This window comes from Choloepus didactylus, chromosome 10, assembly GCF_015220235.1.
Source record: "Choloepus didactylus isolate mChoDid1 chromosome 10, mChoDid1.pri, whole genome shotgun sequence".
Lineage (NCBI taxonomy): Eukaryota > Metazoa > Chordata > Mammalia > Pilosa > Megalonychidae > Choloepus > Choloepus didactylus.
The window spans coordinates 125,263,031-125,289,651 of NC_051316.1; positions in this window are offsets into that span (position 1 = coordinate 125,263,031).

Below are 26,621 nucleotides of genomic sequence, written 5' to 3' on the forward strand. Positions count from 1 at the left end.
ACAAGTAAGAGATTTTCCTCGGTAAGTGTTTAGTTTGTAAAGGGATCAATGGACTATTATGGATCAAATAACTGTGTTTTCTTTAGCCACTTAAAACCATCTATTTTCATTTTTTAAGCCACTGCCTGGTGAAAGGACCTAAGAATATCCCCAATTTAGTGTTAGATCCCGTAATTACATTTTCCCATTTTGAAAGCAGTTATGCAGTCTTTACAATAGAGTCAACGGAGCTAAAAATAGGCTCCAGGCAGTTCGTATTAACTGGGTGATAATAACAGGCAACAACGAGGCTCAGTGTCCAAATATGATAAAAACAGGAAGTTCATTACACAAGCTGTTCTTTTCTGATAGATCTGAATTCTTAAAGCCTTAACTCAAAAATAATCCCTTCAGGATATAAATAAAAGCAGAGAATTGTCTCTTTCTTGTGGTTTAAGGGAGATGCCAGCGTAGTAACTAAATACATTCACGTCGTTGTGGACCGAATGTAGCACCAGGAAGTCTGTGTGCGGGAGAAGGAGTAAGTTACAGACCCTGTTTCTCAACGACAAGCCCCTGGATGCTTGTGCCCCTGCGTTTGCTCTTTTCTCACCCCGGGCACAAGTTGCCAAGGAGATATTGCTTTATTGTGGTACGGTGGCAGGAAAGCAGAAAGCCTTCGGGTGTTGAAAGGATTTTTATTTCTCCCTAGGGAGAGAGTGGGCTAACAGAACAAGCCCAGGTCTGAGTGTCTGCCAAGTGTTAAAATTTCAATCCTGGTTTTCCAGGAGGTGAAGTGGGAATGAGACCTAAAGGAAAAGGTTAAGTGCCTTTCTTTATTCCTTTGTGTGGACTCACATGTGTGAACATTTTGTTTTTTAACTCCTTTATTGAGATACAATTAACATACGATTCACCCATTTAAAGTGTGCGATTCAGTGGTAGTTAGCATATTCACAGATCATCACCATAGTCAATTTCAGACCATTTTCATGCTCTCAAGAAGAAACCCTGACCCTTTAGCTATTCTCCCATCCTCCCATCTCCCCCTCCGCAGCCCCAAGCAACCACTAAACTACTTCCTGTCTGTGCTGGTTTGAATGTGTTATGTCCCCCAAAACGCCATTATCGTTGATGTAATCTCATGTGGGCAGATGTATCGGTGTTGATTAGATTGTAATTCTTTGAGTGTTTCCATGGAGATGCACCCCACCCAACTGTGGGTGATGACTCTGATTGGATAATTTCCATGGAGGTGTTACCCCACCCATTCAGGGTGGGTCTAAATTAAATCACTGGAGCCATATAAATGAGCTGACAAACAGAAGGAACTCAGTGCAGCTGAGAGTGACATTTTGAAGAGGAGCTACAGGCAAGTGGGACACTTTGAAGAAGCTGAGAGAGAGTAGCTGCAGATGAGAAGCAGTTTGAAGATGGCCATTGAAAGCAGACTCTTGCTCTGGAGAAGCTAAGAGAGGACAAATGCCCCAAGAGTAACTGAGAGTGACATTTTGAACAGGAGCTGTGGCCTAGAGAGAAACGTCCTGGGAGAAAGTCATTTTGGAACCAGAACTTGGAGCAGACACCAGCCATGTGACTTCCCAGCTAACAGAGGTTTTCTGGATACCATTGGCCATCCTCCAGTGAAGGTACACTTTGTGGATGGACACTTTATGGCCTTAAGACTGTAACTGTGTAACCAAATAAACCCCCTTTTATAAAAGCCAATCCATCTCTGGTGTTTTGCATTCTGGCAGCATTAGCAAACTAGAACACTGTCTTTCTAGATTTCCCTATTCTGGACATTTCATGTAAATGGAATCCTATAATGCGGTCTTCTGTGACTGACTTCTTTCACTTAGCATAATGTCTTCAAGGTTCATCCATGTTGTAAGCAGGTATCGGAACTTCATCCTTTTTTTATGGCCAAATTACATTCCATATGTGGTATGGATGTACCACATTTTGTTGATCCATTCATCTGCTGATGAACATTTGGGCTGTTTCCATCCAACCTCTTTCTTTATTGATGTCCTTTTCTCTAGTGAGTGCCACTGGTTGTAATCATCCAGATTATCTTGAATAAAACAAAGTGAGCATGGAGGAAAATTTACATTTATGTAATTAGAATGAACCCTTCTGGAAACCAAATCTCAGCCCACTGGGGGTGTCAGGAGGCACTGTGAAAAGGAGCTCATGGACCTGTGACCCCCCTTTTCTTGGGAATCTCTCACTAGTTGTTACCACGGCCACCAGCAGTATAACCCTGGACTGCACAGGACTAAATCATTCCTTAATTTCCTGTGACACAGTGGAGCCCAGGCTGGAAGGTTTAATTAAGACTTGACTAAAGGCTTGGGGTGGGTGTCAACCACAGAGTAACAGGTGAAAAATGGTCTGGTTTAATAGATAGTTGTGTCTCTATAGACTGGCTCACTCACATCTGCAGGGTTTGCCTAGAACAAGAGAGCCCGCCTGTTTGGGGGTGCTCCCTGTTGAGTATCCCCAAACCCTCCTGGCTATTCCTATCCCACTTCCATGTTGGGTGCTGTCTTAGTTTCCAGGCTGCTAAAATAAATACCATATAATGGGTGACTTCACAACAGGGATTTATTGGCTCACGGTTTTGAGGCTAGAAGAAGTCCAAAATCGAGGTGTCAGCAAGGTGATGCTTTCTCCCTGAAGACTGTGGTGTTCTGGAGCTGGCTGCTGGTGATCCTTGGGTCCTTGGCTTTTATATCATGTGGGAATGTACATGGCGGCATCTTCCTTGTCCTTTCTCTTCCAGGTTCCGTTGACTTCTGGCTTCTCCTCCTCCCTGATGGCTTTCTCCCTGTGCCTTCCCTCTAAGGCCACCAGTAATAGGAGTGTAAGTCCCATGCTGATCCATTTGACCACACCGTAACTAAAAATGACATCTCCAAAAGGTCCTATTTATAGTGGTTCACACCCACAGGATTGGATTAAAGTTAAGAATGTGTTTTTCTGGGGTACATAATTTAATTTGTCACTGATGCATGCTCCCTTTCAGGAGAGTGACCTTTGTTTCTTTTTCTGCACAACAAGTCTAGGAATACATTCCAGGAAAGCGGTTCTTGCCACTTTGGAAGTGATCAGGGTCAGGGCCAGTCACAAAGGTGTCAGGAGGGCCACACTGCCAAGGCCTCACACTCTACAAAAGCCTCCAGTTAGACTCTGTGTTACGGTTGAGTTGTGACCCCCCAAAAGATATGAAGTCCTAACCCCTGGTACTGTGACTAGGACCTTATTTGGTAATAGGGTCATTTCATATGGAATTAGTAAGTTAAAATGAGGTCCCACAAGAGTAGGGTGAGCCCTTACTCCAATATGACTGTGGCCTTATAAGAAGAGGAGAAGAGACAACACAGAGAGGAGAAGGCTGAGTGATGATGGAGGCAGAGATTGAGTTATGCTGTCACAAGCCAAGGGTGGTAGATTGAACCCTGTTCTCCTAGGGTTCTCCACAGGGTCCTGTCCTGTGTGTGTGAACTCATTTGCAAATGGGATCTTTGAAGATCCTGTTAAGATGAGACCGGACAGAAACAGGGTGGGCCTTAGATCGGTATGACTGGAGTCCTTATAAGCAAAGGAACTTTGGACATGACAGTAGACTCCAGAGAGGAGATGGAAGGACACAGAGGCCATGTGACAGAGGCAGAGACTGAGTTAAGGGTTTATGACAGGCCACCTCCAGAATGCTATAGACATTAGAAGAATCACGATCCTGCTGACACCTTGACTTTGGACTTCTAGTCTCCAAAACTCAAGAGGCCGTCAATCCATGTTAAGCCTGTCTTCCTGTGCTATTCGTTATAGCAGCCCAGAGAAACTGAGGCATCAAGGACCGCCAAGGATTGCCAGCCATGGCCAGAAGCCAGGAGAGGGACGTGGAGCAGATTCTTCTCTGGAGACTTCAGAGGGAACTGACCCTGCCAACACCTTCATTTCAGACATCTGGACTCCAGAACTGCGAGGCAACGAATTCATATTGTTTTAAGCCATCTAGTGTGTGGTATTTCACTGTGTCAGCCCTGCCAATCTAAGATGTTGGATGTGATTTCCAAATGGGTTTATACATATAGCCACAGATGTCCTTTGACCTAATTGGAAACAAAAAATACTAGCACACAACTTTAAACTTCTGTTCTAAGACCAGACCACATTAGCTGTTGGGCCTAATGAATTTTATATTTTATAAACCCCGTCAATAGTGTAAATATATCACATTATATGTATTTATTTATTTAATGTAAACATTTAGAATATATCACATTCTTCTAACCCACTTCTGGTATCTCTCCGTTTTCTGAAATACTGGATTCTCAGGCATTGGAAGTGGGCTGGCCCCTGAGAGGTACTGACTGTAGATGGAGCTTCTGTACCTCTCCACTGGCCATGTGCAGTGGTGGAGACTTCCACAGAGAGGAAGAGGAGGAGCAAGTGTTCCCGAGGGATTTACAGAGATGCCCCTCACGGTGGAGGGACACAGTGCTTCTCAAAGTTATGTGCACCATGAACTCTCCTAGGATGGTTATTGAAAATGACACATTATGCACAGAGAATTCCAGGCCCCAGACTGAAGACCTTGGCTCAGGAGGTCAGGGGCTGTCTTTGCAAAACCCCAGAAGACTGTGGAGGGTGCGGTTGGGGAAGGTCAAAAAGGAGCAGAATTCCCCTTTGGGAGATGGATGATTCTCCCTGGGAACAGGGAGGAGGCAGTCCTGGAGAAAAGTTTTGTCCACCAAGATCAGAGAAGAAACAGAACAAGGAACCTGGAGCAGGGGCAGAGGGTGGGCAGGGACCACCGGGAAGTCTGGCTGCCAAGAGCACAGAGCACGCCGGGGAAATAATTGAATGGGCAGACTGGGTGGGCAGCCACACCAGTGGGACTTAGCTAATTTATGCATAGTGAAGAGCAACTTCTAATGATGTTTTTGATTAATTAATCCTTTTGTGAAAAACAAGGGTGTATTAAGAGTACTTGGTAAGTAGGGGAGGGGGTTGTCCTAAGCTGTGAGATAAGGAGCACTTTCCTACATTTTTGAGTATGGTCTGAACTACGTGGAGTACGGCATTCCTTCTTCATTCCACCAGTACCTCTGCCAGAAAGGTCAATTTTATACATTTTAAAATTATAGTTTAAACACATTAGATTCATTTCCATGTCCACTTATGGGGCTACAGATCTAGAATTCTTCTGTTACTTTTTGTCTGTTCCAAGAACCCACCACAAAACCCTTCCGAAGATCAGTAAGAGAAACATGGTCACTCTCCACATAATTAAATCATAATTGTGCTTTCTTTAGTTTTAATACCAATGATTTCTGTTACATGCATTTTTTCTTAACTTTAAATTTCATTTCTCTACTTTCCCCTAACAAGAGCAACTGGGCTCCATAGCTTGGAGATATCTGCCTGGCAAGTTGACTGTGAACCATTTGAACTTAGAGCACAATTCTCAAGCTTTCTGGGTTGCAAAGCTCTATTGTTTCTTAACTTCCACACATTATCTGTTACTTCTAATGGAACAACATTAACAGATTACAGCAAAAAGTCATAACAACTCAACCTCTATTTTGATTCTGTTGTCTCCATCACAGGTAACGGTTCACAAGCTACAAAAACAGACACAAAAACAAAAACAAATCTTGTTAATATAGATATTAAATAAAAAATAGTTGTTTTTGTGCATGTGATTTGTGTGTAGGAAGTCAAAAGCAGTCTACTTAAATAACCCATTGAATGTTTATTTAGTGCCTAATATATGCCAGACTCTTTTCTAGGTACTGGGGATGAAAGAGGGTACAAGGCAATGTTCCAGATCTCAGGGAACTTTCATTCTCACGGTAGGAGAGAAAACCAAACAGAGAGTGTCAGGAAGTGGGGTATGTGTGCTGTTCTATAATAAGGATGGTTGGGGAAGGCCTCAATTCTGGCAGAAGTGAGCAAGCCAAGTGCATATGTGCAGGAAGAGCTTTCTTTGTGGAGTAAAGTTGATTATAAAGGCCTTGGACAGTAGATCGTCTAGCATTGAGGAATGTCAAGAAGGCCAGGGAGAGTGGAGTATAGTGGATGAGGAGAGGGGAGTGGAGTAGATGAGGACGGGGGTAGGAGATGAAGTCAGAAAGTTAGCTGGGGAATACCATATAGGGTTTCCTGGACCATGACATAGACTTGAGATTTTCTTTTTTAGTGAGATGGTGTTGAGGACTGAATCACGTCCCTCACAAAAGACATGTTCAAGTGTTAATCGAATCTTCAAAGATCATATTTAGATGAGGCCAAACTGAATCTGGGTGGGCCTTAATCCAGATAACTGGTGACTTATAAAGAGAGGAAATTCAGGTGACTGAGCAGGAGAAGACAGGAGTAGAAGAAACCAGAAGTAAAAAGAAGCAAGAGGAGAGAGAGAGTTCCATGTGATGGAGAATTACCAGAACGCTATTGACCCTGGAGGAAAGAACAACCTTGCTGACATCTTGGCTTTGGATTTTTAGCTTTCAAATCTATGGGGCAGTAAGTGACCATTGCTTAAGCCAACACATGATGCCATATTTGTTATAGCAGTTCTGGAAAACCAAGACAGATGGGAAGCCAGTGGAAGGGTTTGAGCAAAGGAATGATGTGAATATTTTAGCAGGATCTCTGTGACTGCTCTTAGGAGAAGGTCTTAGGCTGGGTTCCCTAGGAGTTGACCTTGAGATGGAGAAGTGTGTGTGGTTTATGGAGGGAGCGTTCTCAGAAGAAGCTGAGGGCAAGGGAAGCAAGAAAGAGGAACAAGAGGAAAATGGCAAGAATGTGGTTTCAGGTGACATCTAGCTTCAGCATGATCCCAAGGGGAACTCTGCAGCATAAATTATACTGTCGAGTTCTTCCCGTCTTGAGGCAAGGCACTGTCACTTTGGTTGTTGGCCAAAGACTCTGGGGAAAGGGATGGACAGTGTAAATCCCAGCCACCTCCGGGTTTGGTGGCTTCCATTGCCCAAGGACAATCCTCACTGAAGTTCTCACAGCATCTTGGGGAAAACTCACCAACCAAACTGATGAAGGGAATTCTGGGGACCCGAGCGGGGCACCAATAGCATCTCCTAAAGAAAGATGGTGACGTAGAGACACAAATTAGTAGGCTAATGTAATAATCTAGAAGAGAGATGGAAGGTAGATTGGACCAGAATGCTGAGAAGTGGTTGGACTGTTGATATAATTTGAAGGCAGAGTCTACAGGATTTGCTCTTGGGTTTCCTCTAGAATTCGAGAGAAGGAGAAGAAGGAGGGGAACCCCAAGGTTTTTAGCCTAGCCATTTATTGATTATTACTGAGATGGGGGAGACTGTAGGAAGAGTAGGTTTTGGGATGGGATGACAATTCGAAGCTCCTTTTGACACATTTTAAATTGAAAATGTCTAGTAGATGCCCAGATGAAGATGTCAGGTAGGCAATTGAATGTAACAGTCTGAAGTGACAATATGTTTCAGTTCCCAGGCTCAGATGACCAACACCCCAAGATACTAAAAAAAAGCTGCATATGTGTTTAAGGTAGCTCTCTTGGTAATTATTACTGAGACTCTGAGAATGGATGTGGAATGAGAAAACCGTAATTAGTTTCAATAAACCTCAAAAAGGGCAAAAGGTGAATACCGGACGTTATAGGTCAGTAAATCTGATGACACCATTTCTAAGATCAATCATCACACAGATGATTTTGTATAAATTACCCCAAGCTATTTCCATTTCTGAAAGGTATTCTAGGCATATAGGTTTGGAAAATTATGTAGTTTTAATATGCCCATATTTTTATACAACGTTTGCCAGATTTCTTTATGATGTCCTTCTAGACAAAATGAAGAAACAAGGACCCAAAATAGAATAATTATGTAGCGTCCTAACTGGTTAAGCCCGAAGAGCAAAGCAGGTGAACATATAGATTATCGTGTTGTCATGTCACTAGGCCTTGTGCTAGTCATAATTTTTATCAGAAACTTAAATGAAAAATCAGAAAGCATATTATAAAATTTGAAGATTTGGGGAAAAAAAGCTAATATATTTAATTACAGAAAATATTTCAATAGGCTGGAAGAAGAAGCCCAAACTCAAACACTGAAATTTAATAAGATGGATGCAAAATTTGGCAAAACATCCTGTTTCCCATGTCATGAGAGCTCTCCCTTTGCAGCAATTAACAGAATTAAGAATTTTTTTAAAAAGAGGCTTTTTCTCATTAAGTTGGCTGTAGCATTAAATGAAGAGTGCAGGCTTTGGGGCCATCTGCCTGGGTGGAAAACCTGGCTTTGCCACTTACTAACTGTATGCTCTTGGGTTCCTTAAAATCTGCTTTTCATTTTCCTTACCTGTAAAAGGAGGATGGTAATATTACTTGCAGCCTCCTAGGGTTGTTGTAAGAATTAAATAAGTTAAGACCTGTAAAGTGCTTAGAGCAATGCCTGGCCCAGAGTAAGTGTTCAATGGATGCTCAGTGTTATTACAAGCTCACCCCTTGATCTGGCTGCTGAAATAACGCTGCCTTTGGGTATGATGGTAGAAGCGAGGTATCATCAGTGAGGTGTATTCTTTACTGCTAGATTTGGTTTTCCGTTCTGGGTACCTGTCCCTAATTAAGAAGGTGCCCACAAATAGGAGAAATGGAGCACGGAAGGTGGCGATGGGGTAGAATCGGGCCAAGAGAGGAAAATCTGAAAGGGCTGGGGTAAATAAGATGACTTGGAGAAAGAGTTGGGTGCTGAAATACAGCTTTCTTGAGAAATCTGAAGGGCTGTAGATGTGGAAGATGAACTAGATGAGTTTCTGTTGCTCCCGATGCGTAACCAGGCCCAAAGGGGAGTGGGATGGGTGGGGAAACACTTGCAGTTTCTTTATGAGTAGAGGGGTGACAGGAGTCTATTGAGTCATCGTACAATGCCAAGTCTCTCAGCTCTTTAGGCCTCCGGGGGTTCACATGATCCGCACAGTCAGGGCTTGGATTAGATGCACTCTGAAGTAGAAATTACAGCTGGATGATCAATGGGCCATCTTCCAAGGCAGTGAATTTCTTGTCACTGGAAATATTTAAGTAGAGGCTGTGAGACATAGTAGAATAGACATTATTGTATTTGGTTGGAATTTGGCCTACATGACACCCAAGATCTCTTCCAGTTGGAAGATTCTAGGAATTTTATTTTGTTGTTTTACATTTAGGTGACCTATCTGCTCCTGCTTTTTCACTGGACATCTAGACAATTAATGATTATTAAAACTCCTAACATTATCCGTTCATTAGACTGAGTTTTGATTTTGACCCCATTCACATTTCATGGTGCATAAACCCCACCGAGAGTTGAATAGCCTCTCAAGAGAACACACAAGTACTAATTTCCAGGGTGCCAAATGCCTCGCAGCAGAATTTCTACTGGCAGTGCAATTTTTGCTCCTGTTTTCTGTCTTGAAAGTGGGAAAAGTGAAAAGCCACCAGGACACTGACTGGCTCTCCCCTGGCTCCTAGGTTCGTGGATGTTTCTAGGTATTTGGTGCCATGGGAGGCTGGGATATGGAGACTGGGAGGTGGGACAGCAAGAGAGGGTGGGTTGAGATGGCAGTGGCAGTCTGGAACGGGGCCACGAGCAGCAGGGAGGTGGGATATGGCATGTGGTGCCTGCAGCTGCCGGGCTGTTCTCATTCCTTCATGCAGCAGACATCTGTTGGGCATGGTCACACGGAGGACCCATCATTAGGCCCTCTGAGGGGCACCAAGGAGCATGAGATACTTCCCCTTTCTGGCCAGGAGTTAATAATCTTTTTGGGGAGACAATTATGGCCTAGAAGCAAATGCTTTGTATAGTTTGGAAAGTGCCTTCAGGCAAATCCTTCTCTCAACTTTAATGCTCTGGGATGACACCCATCACTCACCCTCAGTACCTGCGAGATAAAACTTCACCAGTTTACCCAAGAGCAAACATTTGTCTTGTCGGAAGTATCTTTGCTGTTGTTGAAGATGTAGAGATAAGCATGTCTTCTGCTTTCAATTCCACTGCTCTTCCCACAACACCACACAAACACATGAAGGAAAAATTTCAAAAACAATATATAGACTGTAGTAATAGGAAGGATTGTGCCAGTAATATGTGTTACAGAAATCCAGGAATGCATATGATCACCGTGGCTGAAGAGAGGTGGGACTAAGAAGATGGGTTAGATTTTAATAGGCAGAGCCCAATGGGAGGCATTGCAAGAAAAGCAAATATTTTATCAAAGGTGGGAACCAAGAAGGCCAAATTAGGGAGATGTTTGTAGAGCTGCCACATTTGGCTGCATCGTTTATGCCCTGCGTAACCCCAGGGGTGTCATTCACATAGACTCCGATCTCACATGGCACATCAGGGGCTGAACAGTGCACAACCTGCACAGCGGTCTGGGGAAGTCCTGAACATATAGATCAAAGTGACTTAATTGGAGGGTTTAGTAGAGAAGTAATATAAAAACCTGGAAAGATAGACAAGGGACTGATCATGGAGAGAAAGGAAGGTTAGGGCAAGGATTTTCATTTTAACCTGTAGGCATTGAATGATTTTTACCCAGAAAATAGTCACAAGGAAAGCAATGTTTGGGATGACCAAACTGGAGATGTGCAGATTAAATTAGAAAGTGAAAAGTTTGGGGATGGGAGATCAGGTAGTATTTTGGTCACCTAAACAGAGGTTGTGGCAATGGGACGACTAAGAAAAAAACAAACATGGAAGATCTTTCATTAATTCCACAAATGTTCTTTGAGTGTCTAGTAAGTGCAAGGCAATGTACTATATGCGATGATTTAATATTGAGAAAATAGGCATGATTCCTGCCATTTTTAGAGTTTATAGACCAGCAAGGGAGCAAGGCATTCAACAAATGATCACATGAAGATTTAATTGCATACTATGATAATGCTGTGAAGGAAAAATACAGGATGATGTGAGAAGGCATAACCTAATGGCTTCTGATCTGCTTTAGGCACATAGAGATCAGGGATGACTTCTCTGAAGAAATGACGTTTGAACTGAGATCAGAAGAGGGAGTAAGAGTAGACTATGCAAAGGGAGGTGGAGGGTGGGGAGGAGCATTCCAGGCAGTTGGAATTGCAGGTGCAGGAACTCTTTCACCAAAAAGGTGAAAGATGACCAGTTAGGGTTAGTCTATGTCAAACCAGATAGAGAACGGCAGACAAGAAGCTGGAAAGAAAGGCAGGGACCAGTTAATATCAGGCTTTTTGTTTTTATTTCAGGAAACAACAAGAAGGCGTTGGAATATTTTAGCCAGGAGGTAACATTTTGCATTTTGAAATGGGTACTCTTGCTGCTATGTGGAGAATAGATGGGAGGTGGGCAAAAGTGGGCTCAGAGAAGCTGGTAAATCTTATTGAAGCCGTGAAAGAGAGAGATCTTAGTGGACTGGACAAGGGAGATGGAAGTGGGAACATTATGAAAGAGGACTTCTGAACGGCTGATAGGATATGGATGAAGAAAGGAGAGAAATAAATCAGCAGTCAATGTTTTGGGTCTGGAGTCTTGCAGCTCGGTGGTAGTGTTAAGGAATGTTATGGAAGGTAGGAGGTGGTTCTGGTTTGATATGCTGTGTTAGAGGGCATAGTGAGTTATCTAACTGAAAATGTTTCTAGTAGGAAATAGGATTGGAATTCTAAAGAGAGAAGAAGATTGCAGCTGTAAGATTGGGAGCTGTTAGCAAAGTCATGATACTTAAAGTGATGTGAGTGGAGGACTCTATAAGAGAAGGGATAGTGAGGAAAAATAATAGAGGGCTGAGAGTTGAATTGTGAAGAACAGCATCATTGGGTAGGGAGAACTGACAAGTAGGGTGAGCTGGCAAAGTAGTCAAAGAGATAGAAGAATATTATTACAATAAGAAAATTAGAAATTTAACCCTGGAGTATAGTTCTTTTTATTACAACCTAAATATATTTATACATATTTCTCAAAGTTAAAGAACAATAGGTATTCACCAAGGAGACAATTGTCTTGTGGGCTGCATGTTGCTGTCACCATGACATCATTGCTTTAAGAGTATGGTACTTTCTTAGGGATGGATGTGAAGTAGGTTTAAGTCCAGTTCTGGCCAGAAGGCTAGAGGCTCCCCACCCTTGCTTCTACTGGCCACAGGGAGATAAACTATATTTTGGTTGTGGCTTTTGTTAGTGAATATTGTGGTCCAGAATCAGAATCTGCAAGGCCCACCTGTTTGTAAATAAATAGACTGAAGACTTGAAATCATCAAGATGCTTTATTTTTTTCTCTAAAAAAAATGAGTCATCTGCTTCTACATTTGAGAAGTCACAGTGCGTTCCTATGACCAAGTTTCCATTCTTGTTACAAATGTCTCTAAAATCCAGTTACATCTGTCTCAGCATTGAGTAAGCACATTAAAAATGAAGTTATTGACTTTCTCTGCTGACATATTTTCATCCACTTTCAGGTATGCCCAAAGACTTCAGTTCTGAAGGATGGTAGAAAGCTAGATTTGTGCCAGTTGTTATCAGGAATTATGGGCCATAGTGGTTATTTTTGGATATAAAACCCGCTTGAGGCCGGCACCAATGACTTAATGCATTTCCAAGACAAAGCATTTAAGTGAAAGTCAATCGGGTTCTCCCCTTTGGTAACTTCAGATTTTAAAGTTCAATCAATTTTACTGAATGCATATCAAGATATAAAACCTTTTCACCACCCCAAAAATTTCCCTTATGTCCCTTCCCAGTCAAACTCCAACCCCATCTACTAAGCTAACACTGATATGATTTCTATCACCACAGAATAGTTTTATTTATTCTATAATTTCTTATAAATAGAATAATAAAGTATGTATTCCTTTGTGTTTTGTTTCTTTCACTAAGCATACTATTTTTGAGATTAACTCATGTTGTGTATATCAGTAATTAATTCCTTTTTATTGCTGAGTAGTATTCCATGCTTTGAATATACTGCAACTTAAAAAATTGATTCCTCTGTTGATGGGCATCTAAATTTTTTTCAGTTTTTGGCTATTATGAATAAAACTGCTATGAACATCCTTAAACAAGGCTTTACGTAAACAAGTTTTTGTTTCTCTGGCAAAGATATCTAGAAGTGGAATTGCAGAGTCATAAGGTAGATCTATTTTTAACTTTCAAAGACACTGCTAAACAGTTTCCTAAAGTGCTTGTACCATTTTACACTCCCACCAGAACGAATGAGAATTTGGGGTGCTCCACATCCTTTCCAACATTAAGAGTCTTTTAATTATTGCTTTGTGCATGTGTGCATGCAAACACCTAGTGTTACCTCATTGTGCATTAATTTGTGTTAACCTGATAACTAATCAGGTTGATACCTTTGCATGTTTTTATTGGCCATTTGCAGTTCTTTTGTGAGCTATGTTAAGAGTCTTAAAATTGGGTTTTGAATCTTTTTATTATTGGTTTATAGGAGTTCTTCATATGTTCTAGAAACAACATGTTTCTTGGCTATATATGTTGTGAATATTTTCTCCAGTCTGTGGCTTATTTTCTTGGTGTCTTTTGAGGAATAGACATTTTGAATTTGGATAAAAAAGTACAATTTATCAATTTTTATCTTTTATGGATATGCTTTCTATGTCCTTTTTGAAAATCTTTGCCTACTCCAAGGTTGTAAAGATGTATTGTTTTACTTTTACATTAAGTCTATGATCAATTTCAAGTTGATTTTGCCTGTGGTATGGGGGATCAAGGTTCTCTTTTTACTCTGCATGGATATACAATTATTCCAACCCATTTGTTGAAGAGAATTACTTTCCCCTTTTGATTGCTTTGGTGCCTTTTTAAAAAGTCATTTGGCTGTGTGTGTATGGGTCTATCTCTAGACTCTGGAGTCTGTCTCTTGTCTGTTTCTTTCCCAAGTATTGGTAATGATTTTGACGTAGGAAAGGATTGAGATCCTTAGATTTAAAGAGACTTACGAATTAGAGTATGAGCTCCAAAGTAAGCAATGTTTATCACTTGAAGATGTTTTCTTGTGTTCGGTGAACATAAGATGATATGATTCTTACAAGAACCACTCTAGGGGAAGTGTTTCCAAAGAGCCAATGCTTAAGAGTGTTATGGCTTTTATTGGCTGCTTTAAGCAACTTCTTTTAAGAATGAGATGAATTCAGGCAAAAATTAGCTGATTTGAGAGCAGAAACAGAAGAGAGTCTAGAAATGTAGGGCCTGGCAGGATTGGAAATACCTGCCACTCATGGACCCAAAGAGCAGCTTGTTTCTACCCAAGCCTATTATTTCAAATGGCTGCGAGGTAGTTGCCATGAATTGAGAGTGGTACAGGCCAGCTCATACTTGACCTTTAGCAATTTGTTAAAGATTTTAGCTGAATTCTTCTTACTCAGATGGCATCCAATGTCCCTTCCTTCTATGCCGTGGACATGTATTGGCTTGCCTTGGAAGGGCTTGTCTCTCCTTGGAGTTCAGGCTACTTGGTTCTCTGATAGGTTCAAGAAAGACTGCGATTTGTAGTTTGTCCAGGTTTTCCTTGTTATGGTGGGACTTATCTCTCTCCAGCTTTTTATTTCCTGGGTAGAGGCAGAACTCCCAAGAAGGTGATTTATAAAAGTATTCTTCACAGTGTAAAATAATTACCTGTATATTCATTTGAATTGTAATCTCCATTCCCATTCCACTCCAATTCTGCTTCTTTACTAAATCCTACTCATCTGCCTCTTAACTTGTAGACCACAGACCCTGTTTGCTGATTGGATTGATTAATGGGATGCCTGCACCAATATGCTCACTTGACAAAAAAATGCCTGTCCATCTTTCAAGACCAAAAGCAAACATCATCTCCTTTGAGAAAAGCCATGAGCTCTCTTGGGAAGGGGCAGTTGTCCCTTCCCTCCTCTTTTTCCTTGGCACTTCATATATTCCACTACTTGGCGTACTATATGCTGATGATTTGTATATCTTTTAGTCTAGATTGTGAATTTGCTAGGGGGCATGAACCAGTCTTTATTTTGTATATTCAGGTATCTAGAGCAAGGTGTGTTACATATAATTATGACTCTGATAAGTGGATACATAAAAATGGATTTCCTAGATGAGTTGATGAATATCTTTGTTGAAAGATTACATAAAATGGTTTTACATTTATGCAACTTTTATTTGCGTGATCAATAGCGTAAATAAATGTACTTATAATGGTATTGTGTGATGTATGTGTATTTTACTTTCTAATGATGTAGATAATTGCAGACTTTCTTTATGGCAAAAAAAGTTGGCACAGCTGCCACCATTTCCCTCTTGTGTGTCCATGATGGTAGACCTTGCTAAACCATCTCATTTCTTTTTCCTATTGTTCCCAGCATGAACCTCTCCATGACAGCTCCACCAATGGATTGGACTGGGCTCATGGCATAAAGATATATACCCATCCCTGGTCTAAGAGGCTCCAGAGGCAACAAGTTGGGAGGTCATCCTTGGGACTCTTGCTGTTTGGTGCCCAGAGGGAGGATTCTAACATGCCTTAGGCACTTTGCAGACTCCTGTCTCTCAGAACTCAATCACATTTGCATTTTGGCAATGATCAGATGGCGGAAACACAAACTCCAAACTGTCAATCAACTTGGGCTTCTTTTCCAACTTTTCCTTCACCCATTTCTTTAAAAATCTTTTAACAGTCTTTTAAACAGTGAAATGATATGGCTAATTTTTAAACAATTACAAAGTTTGCTACCTATATATTACATTCGAATTGGCAACCTAGAATTGTTCATGCTGAAAATCTAGTTTAGCAGGCGTGCATGCGAATGTGTGTGTGTGTGTGTGTGTGTGCGCGCGCGTGCATGTGTATAAACTGAGGTGTTCATGAGATTTGGGGGAGAAAAGAAGAAGATATTTACTAAAAACCTATTTTTATATTGTCCGGTTTTTCCCTTAAAATATCAGTAGAAAAATTTCTGAAGCATATAGATATTTGGCATGTAATATATCATCAAAACAGAAATTAAACCGAACCAGTTATAATTTGAGTTTCTTTCTGAATTAACCATGCTGGCATGGCCCCAGCCTCCTCCTTATGTTCGCTTGGTTGCTTCCAGACTCCATGTAGAATTTTATGCCTCTGTAGTATCAAATTTGTTAAATGGCATATTTTTATATCAGTAATTTTTATAGCATATTGTTATTCCAGACTTTTACATGCCTCTAATTTATTCTTAACTTCAATATAGCAGTATTGATTTTTTTTCTTCTAAGTTTGGTGGTATGAGCACTTTAGTTGTGATTTAAAGTCATTTCACACCATCACTCATTTGTTCCTCATTTTCTATTCTTTTGCAAACTTTAGATATTGGGGCATATACAACATTGTGGATACTCCTCAAGTTTCCTTTTCATATCTCTTTGAGAAACATTTAGATCCTTTCTTAAAATGGTGGCAATTATATAGCATTGATGACCTTGGATTACTATGATGCTTAAACACAGAATAGTAAGAACAGTTTTGGTTTCAAATCAAATAGAGCTTGGTGTGGTTTCCTTAAACTGTATTTCCTCTTAGTCTCTGTTTACAAAGAGTAGGTTGGTCATAATGTTTCTCTTCGGTAGACCAGAAATCCATGTCTTTTGCAAGATGAGGTCATTAGGTTGCAGAGTTGGCCTTAGGAAAGTTTTTGTGGTAGTGTCCTTTCTCAGCCATCTGGGTACCCTGTTTCTGCGGCTGTCACAAATACTGTCAAAGGCAAGATGGTGAAGAGGCTGATGAGGCATGCTCTGGTTGCTATGTAAAGCAAGGTCCGCAAGTGCAGCAATCAAAGAAACCGACTTGTTCCCTTAAACACTTTGTGATTGAGAGAAGCTGTCACCAGGTGAATGGACGTACCTGCATTATTTGGCCAATGATCCAAAGAGCCTTAATGGGAGACAAGTTCAGAGCATTGCTTTCCTGTTTTAATTATATCATTTTATTGACACAGAGTTATGGCCACATTCATGGAAATGAAAATACAGAAGAAAAATCTAACTATAAATCATGTTTTTATTTTCCCTCACTTATTTTCAGTCTGTGTCCATTTATGGAAATAATTTGTGTGTAGTTGTAATCATAGTTTTTGCTCTCTAATTTTCTATCCTAATTTTGAAACAACATATTGAAAGCATGTTTCCATGTTGCCACGCAGTAATGATCATTCTAAGAATATAGCATGTGTTTTTACATGTAAGTAAATATTCTGTTAAAAAAATGATTTATTAAATGTTGAATATATACATTTATAAATTTTGTGTAAGCTATAAAGAATCACTATACAATCAACACACATATGCCCATCATCCAGTTTAAGTTAAAGAACATTACCACTATTTTTGAAAGTCCCTGTGCGTCATTCTCTTTCTCGCTCCCCGCCCAAAGTTCACATGATCACTGTCTTAAATCTTGTGTTCATAATCTCCTTCATTTTCTTTATAATTTTGCCATATTCAGTTGTATTCCTAAACAATATATAGTTTAATGAGCATTTTCAAGATATTTAAGTGGGATCATATTGGAGGCATTCTTCTGGGATTTGCTTTTTCACCAATATTAAGCACCTATGTTTATTTCATGTCATTGTATGTTATATTATATTCATTTTCACAGCTGTAAAGTGTTCCACTATATGAATATTTCACAACTTATTGTCCATGATGAACATTTGGGCTTATCCAAGTTTTATTTTCTCATTAAAAATGATGATACAAAGAATATTCTTTTATACAGGATTCCTGTTACAAATGTTCTAAGAGTTCTTTTGGATACTTATCTGCAAAAAGTCATAGTTTCAATTCTTTGTTTCCAATTGTTACATTATGTTTTTTTTTCTTGTCTCACTATGCTGGTTTGAATCTCCAGTGTAAAGTTTTACAGAAGCAATAATAATGGATATCCTCTCCAATTTCCAACTTCAGAGAGAAAGTTTTAGTGTTTCCCTATAAATTGTGATGATTGCTGTAAGTTTATTTTTGTTATTGTTGTTGACTTATTTTATCAGGTTAAGGAAGCTTATGTCTATTTTCAGATTACTAAATGTTATTTTGCAATCATAAATGGATGTTGAATTTTTCTCAAATATTTTGTTGCGTCTGTTTAGATGATCACATTATTTTCATTAATGTGGAGAATTACACTGACATTCTAGTGCCAAACTAATATATTACATTCCTTGCATAAATCCAGCTTGATATTGTTAGATTATCCTTTCATATCCTGATAGGTTGTTATGTATTACTAATTTATTAATATATTGTTTATTATTTCTGCATTTATGTTCTTAACTGAAATTCACCTGTGGTTTTTTATAGATCCTTGTCAGATTGTAGAATCAAGGTTATGCTAGCCATATAAAATGAGCAAGTGAATTTTAAAGTGTTCTCTTATTTTTTGTACTCTGGAAGATTTCTCATAAGTTTGGAATTATATTTTTCTTGAATGTTGGTAGAACCTACCACTGAAGCCATCTGAAATTGGAGTTTTCTTTGTGGAGAAACTTTATACCTCTGATTCAATTTCTTGATGGTTATAAGATACTTCAGCTTTCTGCTGCTGACAATCCAATTAGATATATGCCAGGCCTTTATACACATTTCATGTCTTTTAAGCTTTCTTTCATACTTCTTCTGTTTGTCCCTCTGTGGTGGATTCTGGATAATTTCTTCAGATTTATTTTCCAATTCACTCATTCTCTTTTCCACTCCGTTTAATCTGTTGTTAAACCCCTTGTGCCAGATTGAATGTATTACCTCCCCCAAAATGCCATTATCTTTGATGTAATCTTGTGTGGGCAGATGTATCAGTGTTGATTAGATTGTAATTCTTTGAGTGTTTCCATGGAGATGCACCCCACCCAACTGTGGGTGATGACTGATTGGATAATTTCCATGGAGGTGTTATCCCAGCCATTCAGGGTGGGTCTAAATTAAATCACTGGAGCCATATAAATGAGCTGACAAACAGAGGGAACTCAGTACAGCTGTGAGTGACATTTTGAAGAGGAGCTACAGCCAAGAGGGACACTTTGAAGAATGCAAAGCAGCTGAAGAGAGGAACTGTAGATGAGAGACAGTTTGGAGACAGCCGTTGAAAGCATACTTTTGCTCCAGAGAAGCAAAGAGAGGACAGGTGCCCCAAGAGCAAGTGAGAGTGACATTTTTGAGGAACTGCAGCCTAGAGAGGAACATCTTGGGACAAAGCCATTATGAACCCAGAACATTGGAGCAGATGCCAGCCACGTGCCTTCTCTGCTAACGGGTTTTCCGGACACCATTGGCCATCCTCCAGTGAAGGTACCCAATTGTTAATGGTGCCTTGGACACTTTATGGCCTTAAGACTGTAACTGTGTAACCAAATAACCCCCCTTTTATAAAAGCCAATCCATTTCTGGTGTTTTGCATTCTGGCAGCTTTAGCAAACTAGAACATCCCTCCATTGGGATTTTAATTTTAAACATTATAGTTTTAATTTCTAGAACTTTGTGTCCTTTATTCCAAGTCTGATTGCTGTTTACTTACATTTTCAAGCTCATTTGTTATTTCTTGAAACATATTAAATGTTCTTAGTTTATGTTCTGTTTCTATTAATTCCAGTATCTAAGTATCTACAGCTCTGATTCTGCTGTCTATTGTTTCATCATACTTACTTTCTTATGTATTTTCTGAATTTTAGCAGTAAAGTGTGCATTGGCACTTTGTCACGGTGAACTTCTTGAGACTCTGATGAAGGTGATTTCCTTCACAGAGAATTTGTATTTGTTTCTAGCAGGTGCCTGGGGTACCATCTGTGTCTAGCAGGGATATACGAAATAATTCTCAGCCCAGGGTTTTATTTATATTTCTTTTTTAACCTTTCAAATAATGTGAATTCTGGACACAAACCCTTATGAGGGCTGGATTGTCATTACCAGTTCTCAGAGGAGATTTAAATTTTGTTAACTTCTACTCATTACAAAGGTTCAACACAAGAAAATTTCTTTACAAGTCCCTTGAAAATGGGTGTTGGCTGACTTCTGATGGATTCCTTCTTACCCTGAAGGTATAGTCCTTTGAGATCTTAACTTCATGAGAAGAGTTTCCCTTTAGATTTCCCACCTTAGGCAATCCCCAGGAAATTGTGAAAACCTAAACTCAAACTGACCTGATTTGGCAAATGTTCTCATGGTAAAAGCCAGCTTCAATGCTATCTTTTCTTCTTTGAGTTTTTGCCTTGGTTTTTAGCTTGGGTGTCTTATTGTCTTGCCAGATTGTAAATTAATTTAGGATTTAAAATATTTACCTTCTAGCTTTAGCTTTTTTTCTTTTTCTTTTTTTTAAAGAGAGGGTCAGATTTGCTACTTACTCGAACATACTGTTGCAAATAAAGGTCTTAGTAAATTATTTAAAAAATTTGATTTTAAGTGACTGCATAATATAATAAAATGCCATGTGCATGTATCACTACTTATTTTACAACTGATCTGTGAGCTTAGAATAAACCTGCTCATCAAGTTGATGTACCATGAGTTATTTAACCCCTCCCTATTACTGGTCATTTGCCTTGTTTTCAGTGATTCTCCACCATAAAAATATTATGATGAAAGTTAAAGAATGCTTTATGTGTCTAAGGGTCTTGTGCGCCATGATGAGGAATTGCAATCTTACCCTGTAGGTTAAGGTGAGACATCCACGTTGACTGAGCTGGGAGGTGACCTGGTCAGATTTGCATTTTAGAAGGAAAGGCAGATGAATTGCAGGTGGTTGAGACTAAAGACAAAGAGCCTCATATGAAAGCCGTTCTAGTAGGGTAGGCAAGATTTGATGAGGGTCTGAACCAGGCCAGGAGCACAGGTGGTTAGGAAGAGGGCACAGATGGGAAAGACACTTGGGTTTAGAATTTCTGGAGCTTAGTGGACCATTGAATGAAAGAGGGGGCGAGAAATAGCAGAACCCCAGTGCTTCTGGTTTGAGCAACGCAGTGGATGGTGGTATCCTTCACCAAACTAGGAAATATGGAGCAGGAGCAGATTATGGGGGCAGGTTTACGTCCTTTGGGTTCTAAGTTCCTGTGAGGATATTCCCTCAGAAGAATGGGGGGGGTTGGAGATAAAGATTAGGAAGTCCTAAGGAAACACACGGAACTTGAACGAGCTGGTCAGGGAGATTGTGAGAAAACAAGGCGGAGAGCAGAACCGTGGGGAGCATCAGTCTTTACGAAGTCAGACGCAGGGCCAGCTGCATAAGTTGTAGGGCTCAGTGTAAAACGAAAATATGGGGTCCCTTATTAAAACAGCTGTTATCGAAGGTTTATTACAAAGCTTTTCCCTTTCTTCCATGATATGTTTCTTAACATCATGGTGGTTATTAAGTAATCCTATGTAAATAATTGAAACTTTAAATTATAATCATGAATTGTATCATTCCCAATTTTAGATGCAAATATCAGAGCATTTAACTTGTGTGCAGAATCATTGAAATAGCACAATTCTTATGTCATGTTTTGTTCCTGGAAGGTGCCTCGAGCTGGGCGGAGGAGACAAACCCAAGCCAGACTCAGGAAGGCTGGCAGAACGAAGAGGGAGGCTCATTCTCCCCTCCACCCTAGCATGGAGCCAGCCGAAGGAGCACTCCCGGGCTTGCGTGGAGATGCTTATGGAGGGAGTGCAGACCCTGATTGGTGCCTGGGGTCCCACCCCACAATATGGGATACTCCCTTCCTTGGGCCTGAAGGCTGCTGGGTCTCTCTCCTGCCAGCCCCTGAAGTGACACCATGTGCTGGTGTCAAGCATTTCCTCTTCCACGCCCCCAGCTCATGGCCAACGGGCATCCCCCAAGGATCTTTAAGCCTCTGTGTTGGGACGCCCTTGGTTCCTACATCAGGAGCAGCCAGGAGGCCAAGCCATGAGGTTGCCAGCCTGGGGCAGGAGTGGACTTTGCCCTGACAACCCCGAGGTGTGTGGGCCCAATCCTGATCCTCCCTGTGTTCTGCCCTGGTCCCAGAAGCCAGGGGAGGGGGACAGGGTATGGGCCTTTTTCCTTTGTTCATAGCTGTATTGTCTACTTTAAGCACAGTGCTATGTTTAGCACATAGAAGCTGCTCAATAAATAGTTGTTGAATGATTGAGCAAATATCCATGTATTCTGAGTTCACAATTAATATTAATATGAGCTCACAATTTAATACGTTGGTTTTTCTACCTTACAACGTAAGGAAATTTCTATGCTATTGTCTGGTCTTAACATTTTCCCATTTTTTGGATATCATATTTTTGGATATCTTAGGGTGTTTACTTTATATGCAGCAAGAAATATTATCATACATATATCCTATTCCAAATTTGCTGTTATTTCCTTAAGACTGAGGAGTAGGATTTCTGAGTCAAAAATAGTTGAACTTTCTCAGAACTCTTTTACATATTGCCAAATTGCTTTAAAAAAGAGTGTAACAGATGAGAATGCATTTCACTATACTTTTGTCAGTCTTGAGAAATATCATTCAAAACATTTGATTGGGGATGCCAAATAAGACATGAAAGGTTGTGCCTTGTTTGAACAAACATTTTCAATGGCCTGTGTATACAAGTGCTTTTTATGATAGTTATGATAGTTGTATTTTCTCTTTGTCTTTTTATAGTCACCTTTGTTAATTTATCTGCTGGGCACTTTGCACATTTCTTATCAATGACTTTCTTGAACCTCAAAGATACGGACTGTTTATCATTCATATTTGCTACACACATTTTCCTAGTTGATTACATTTTTATTTTGGCTATGATTTTATTTATAGAATTTAGAAATATCAAGTGGTCAAATCTTTTCACGTTCCCTAAACAAGAAGGTGGAGAAATATCATGCCCAACTGCAAGCCAAAGAAATGTCCTGTGTATGGGGATTTTCTATGTGTTTAGAGTGCTGCCATGAATGTAGAACATCTTGGCATGGGTATGTCTGCCAACTCTGGTTGAGGAGAGCAGAGTAAAGAGATGAGAGAGAATAGCCATCCACTGCTGTTCTCAACGTGAACACCTTAGCTGCCCATTCGTGGAGGGCTTGGTTGATCCTTCTTAAATGAGCTAGCATGGATGCCAAATTAAGCCCCTGCCTATCCAAACTTGACTCCTTGTGTGTGGGGACTGGTAAGAGTGACAGGTGACTACTACCCACACCAGATCACCAACCAGACCTGTTGGGGCCCTGGGACCCAGGCATGTGATGGGCCCTTTCCTACTAGCATTCTCAGTGATGGGCAATTAGAGCAAGGCTCTGCCTGGCTGCCACAGTCCCAAGCTCCTTGACCACCTACCCGCACAGCCTGGGTGATTTCTGAGCTGTCCCCTAAAGGGAGAACTGACTCAATCTAGCTTTGTGCCTTTACTTCTTTTAGGGTTGACAATCTGATCTAGAGTATTTTCATTGGATTTGGAACTGTGAGACTCTGAAACTTGCCTGCTGACCATGGCTCTGATGGAGGCTCAAGTATTGGAAAGATTTAAAAGCTTAGGCTCTGGTCTTATCAACGTACCTTCTAATGGGGCTGAAATCCAATTGAGGTAAGTTAATTCATCAGTGAGAAGCTACTGCTGGGGGAGCTTGCCACAAATATGGCCATATCCCTGGAGGTCCTGGCAGATGTTTACATGGATCTGTTGATGTTTGAGTTACCCACTTCTCATGTTAGGCTGGGTATTGGGTCAACCTTGGCTTGAGGATCCTTATGGCCTCCAGAGCTAATAGAAGGTCTTGGAGGTTACCATAAAGCCTGCTTTCCACATAGGTGGACTTTGGGAAGGTGTTCTCAGTGCAAGAAGCCAGGTATGGAGCTAAGTCCCCATTATCTGAGAGCAGGAAATTATCCTTTGTCTTAGTCTCCTAGGGCTGCCATAAGAAAATTCCACAAACTGGGTGGCTCAACACAACAGTAATTTATTCCTTCATAGTACTGGAGCCCAAGAATTCTAAATCTAAGTGTCAGCAGGCCATGATCCTCTGAAGGCTCTAGGGAAGAATCTGCTCAATTCCTCTCTCTTGGATCTGGTGGTTTGCCAGTAATCCTTGGGCTCAAATCTCTGCCTCGGTTGTCACATGGCATTTTCCCCAGGAGCTGTCTGTCTACATCAAATCTCCCTTATTTTTAAGAACACCAGTCATATTGGATTAGGGCCCACCCTAATCCAGTTTGGCTTCATTTTTAACTAATAACATCTTCAAAGACCCCATTTTCAAATAAACTCACATTCATGGGACCAAGGTGTGGCTTGAACATATCTTTCTTGGGAACACAATTCAACCCTTGTACTTACAATTGAATCCAACCTAAAGGGCTATACTTCCTTTTAAAATTGGGGCTTAAAGCCTCTGCAAATGCATTGTCAAAAATTTGTGATTAAAGTTCATTTATCCTGCAAATTCCCGGGAGTTTTTGTGGTACTATTTGTAAGAAGTGGGGTGAGCACGATTCTGTAGCTATCATCTCCTGAATGTGGTAATCATTCAAGACTAGAATCCATTTCCACGAACTCCTGATTTCCTGGGCTAATTGTGAAGGGCTTGGTTATAAGTGAGCCTGGACCCTGGACCCCTGCTGGGCGTTGGGATAGGGTGGGTAGAATTCCATGTCTGCCCATCCACAAGAGGGATGGCTGGGAGACCACCTTCAATCAACACCACGATTAGGTTGAGACCTGCCTCAGGCTATTTGGTTTGTACAAATCCCAGCTGTCATGTTTTGAAACCCAATAAATGGAAGTCCTCATCCTGCATAATTTCCTGTATCAAGGGCGGAACTTCAGATGTCTATAGTTACAATTGTATCTCACCTGAGTCTTCATTTCCCCTAAAAAATCTCCTTTCCTTTCAAATCTTCCATATGTGAAAAATTCCAAGGGGACATGATCATTTCTACCTCACTAGCCATGAACATTCCAAAATAAAAATGGACAAAGGATATAACAGTCATACAAAATGTAATTTAAAAATGTTCAGTAGCCATGCAAGTAAAGTTTTAACTCAACGGTAAACAAGAAACTTCCAGTTAAACAGGTTTATATATCAGTTTGGCAAAAGTTAAGGTTATTAAACCCAGTGTTGGCGAAACTATGGGAAATAGGCCATATGCTGCCAAGGGGAGAAGAAGTATAGATATGCACTTCTAGAAACAGTTTGGCAAAAGTTATCACAAGCCTTAAATATGCACATACCAGAAATTACACCTCTAGGAATTTAGCCTGAGGAAATTATCAGGAGAGCTCTATATAAAAGGATATTCACCTTGGCACTGTCTATAATAGCAAAATAGCAATAAACAATGTCCAATATAGGAAGCTCATTGAATTATGATTCAATCACATAAGAGGATGATGCAGCTCTATATTGCAATGGAAAGGTATACACTATATTTTGGGCGAGGGGCAGGGGATAAGTTGATTATGAGACGAAAGTATAGCATGATGTTGTTTTTGAAGGGTATACGTTGAAATGCTAACAGAAGCTATTTTTGACTGGTAGAATTATGGGTGGTGGTTTTTTCCTTTTCTGTAACTGTTTCTAATTTTCCCCCCATGTAAACATGTATTACTTGGATATTAAAGAACTATTAAAAGTTAAAAATATTTGCTAATTTGATAGGCAAAGAAGTTTCTTGATTTATGTTTTTTGATTATTAGTGGGTTTGAACAATTTTTCATTTTTATTAATTGCTTGCAATTAATAAAATGTAATTAAATAGGGTCTAAATTAAAGTCCCATGTTTTCACAAGGAATGTTACAGTTGGAAGGGAACTCAGCACCGTCTAGTCTGGTGCTCCCATTGTATAGATAAGGACCAGTAAATCCAGGGAGATTATATAATTTGACCAAATTTGAAACAAAACTGGTCCATGTCTCTGCCCCCTAGGCCACTGAGCTTTCTGTTATAATTTGATGCTTCCCTGGAATCAGGGTCCTAGCACCACTTACATGCTTCCCAGAAATATCAAGTGTCTTATTTTATCAATTAAGATGTTAATTTGTGATTTGTGATTACTAATGGTTAATTTTGGAGATAATTTTAAGACGGATGTTGATTTACACAAGATTTGTGTGAGGGGGGCTTCAGAGGGGTGTAGTTTGTATAATGTAAAGAAGAACATGGGATTGGGGTCAGAGGTCTTGGATGTGATTCCACAAGCACCATTTTCCGGCTATTGGACCCTGAGCAAGGTACTCAAACCTTTATAAACTTTGTACATAAATTGTCAAGAATATCTGCTACCTAAGGCTGTAAAGAGGATTAATGTTTGAGAAGAACAGCGAAGTGCTATACCCAAAAATATTTGAGAAGACAGACGTATATAGATCATGTTTGTCTTTGTCATCATGGTTTCCACTATTATGCCAACTCCGTGGGAAGGTTGAGAGGAGTCAAGGTGGACTACGGCAAGAAAGCATCGATATTTATGTGCAACCTGTTCCAGAGAACTGCAGGGAGGGGGCACCTCCTGGGTAGGAAAATCAAGTTTCTACCTGCCACCCTGGGCTAGGAGTGAGTCCATTAGTCGTAATGGGGTGGAATAATCATCCAGACTAGATAATGATTTACTAAGGGACAAACACCTCTTAGTCTGGAGGAAAGTGTGTCTTTTGGTAGAGAGA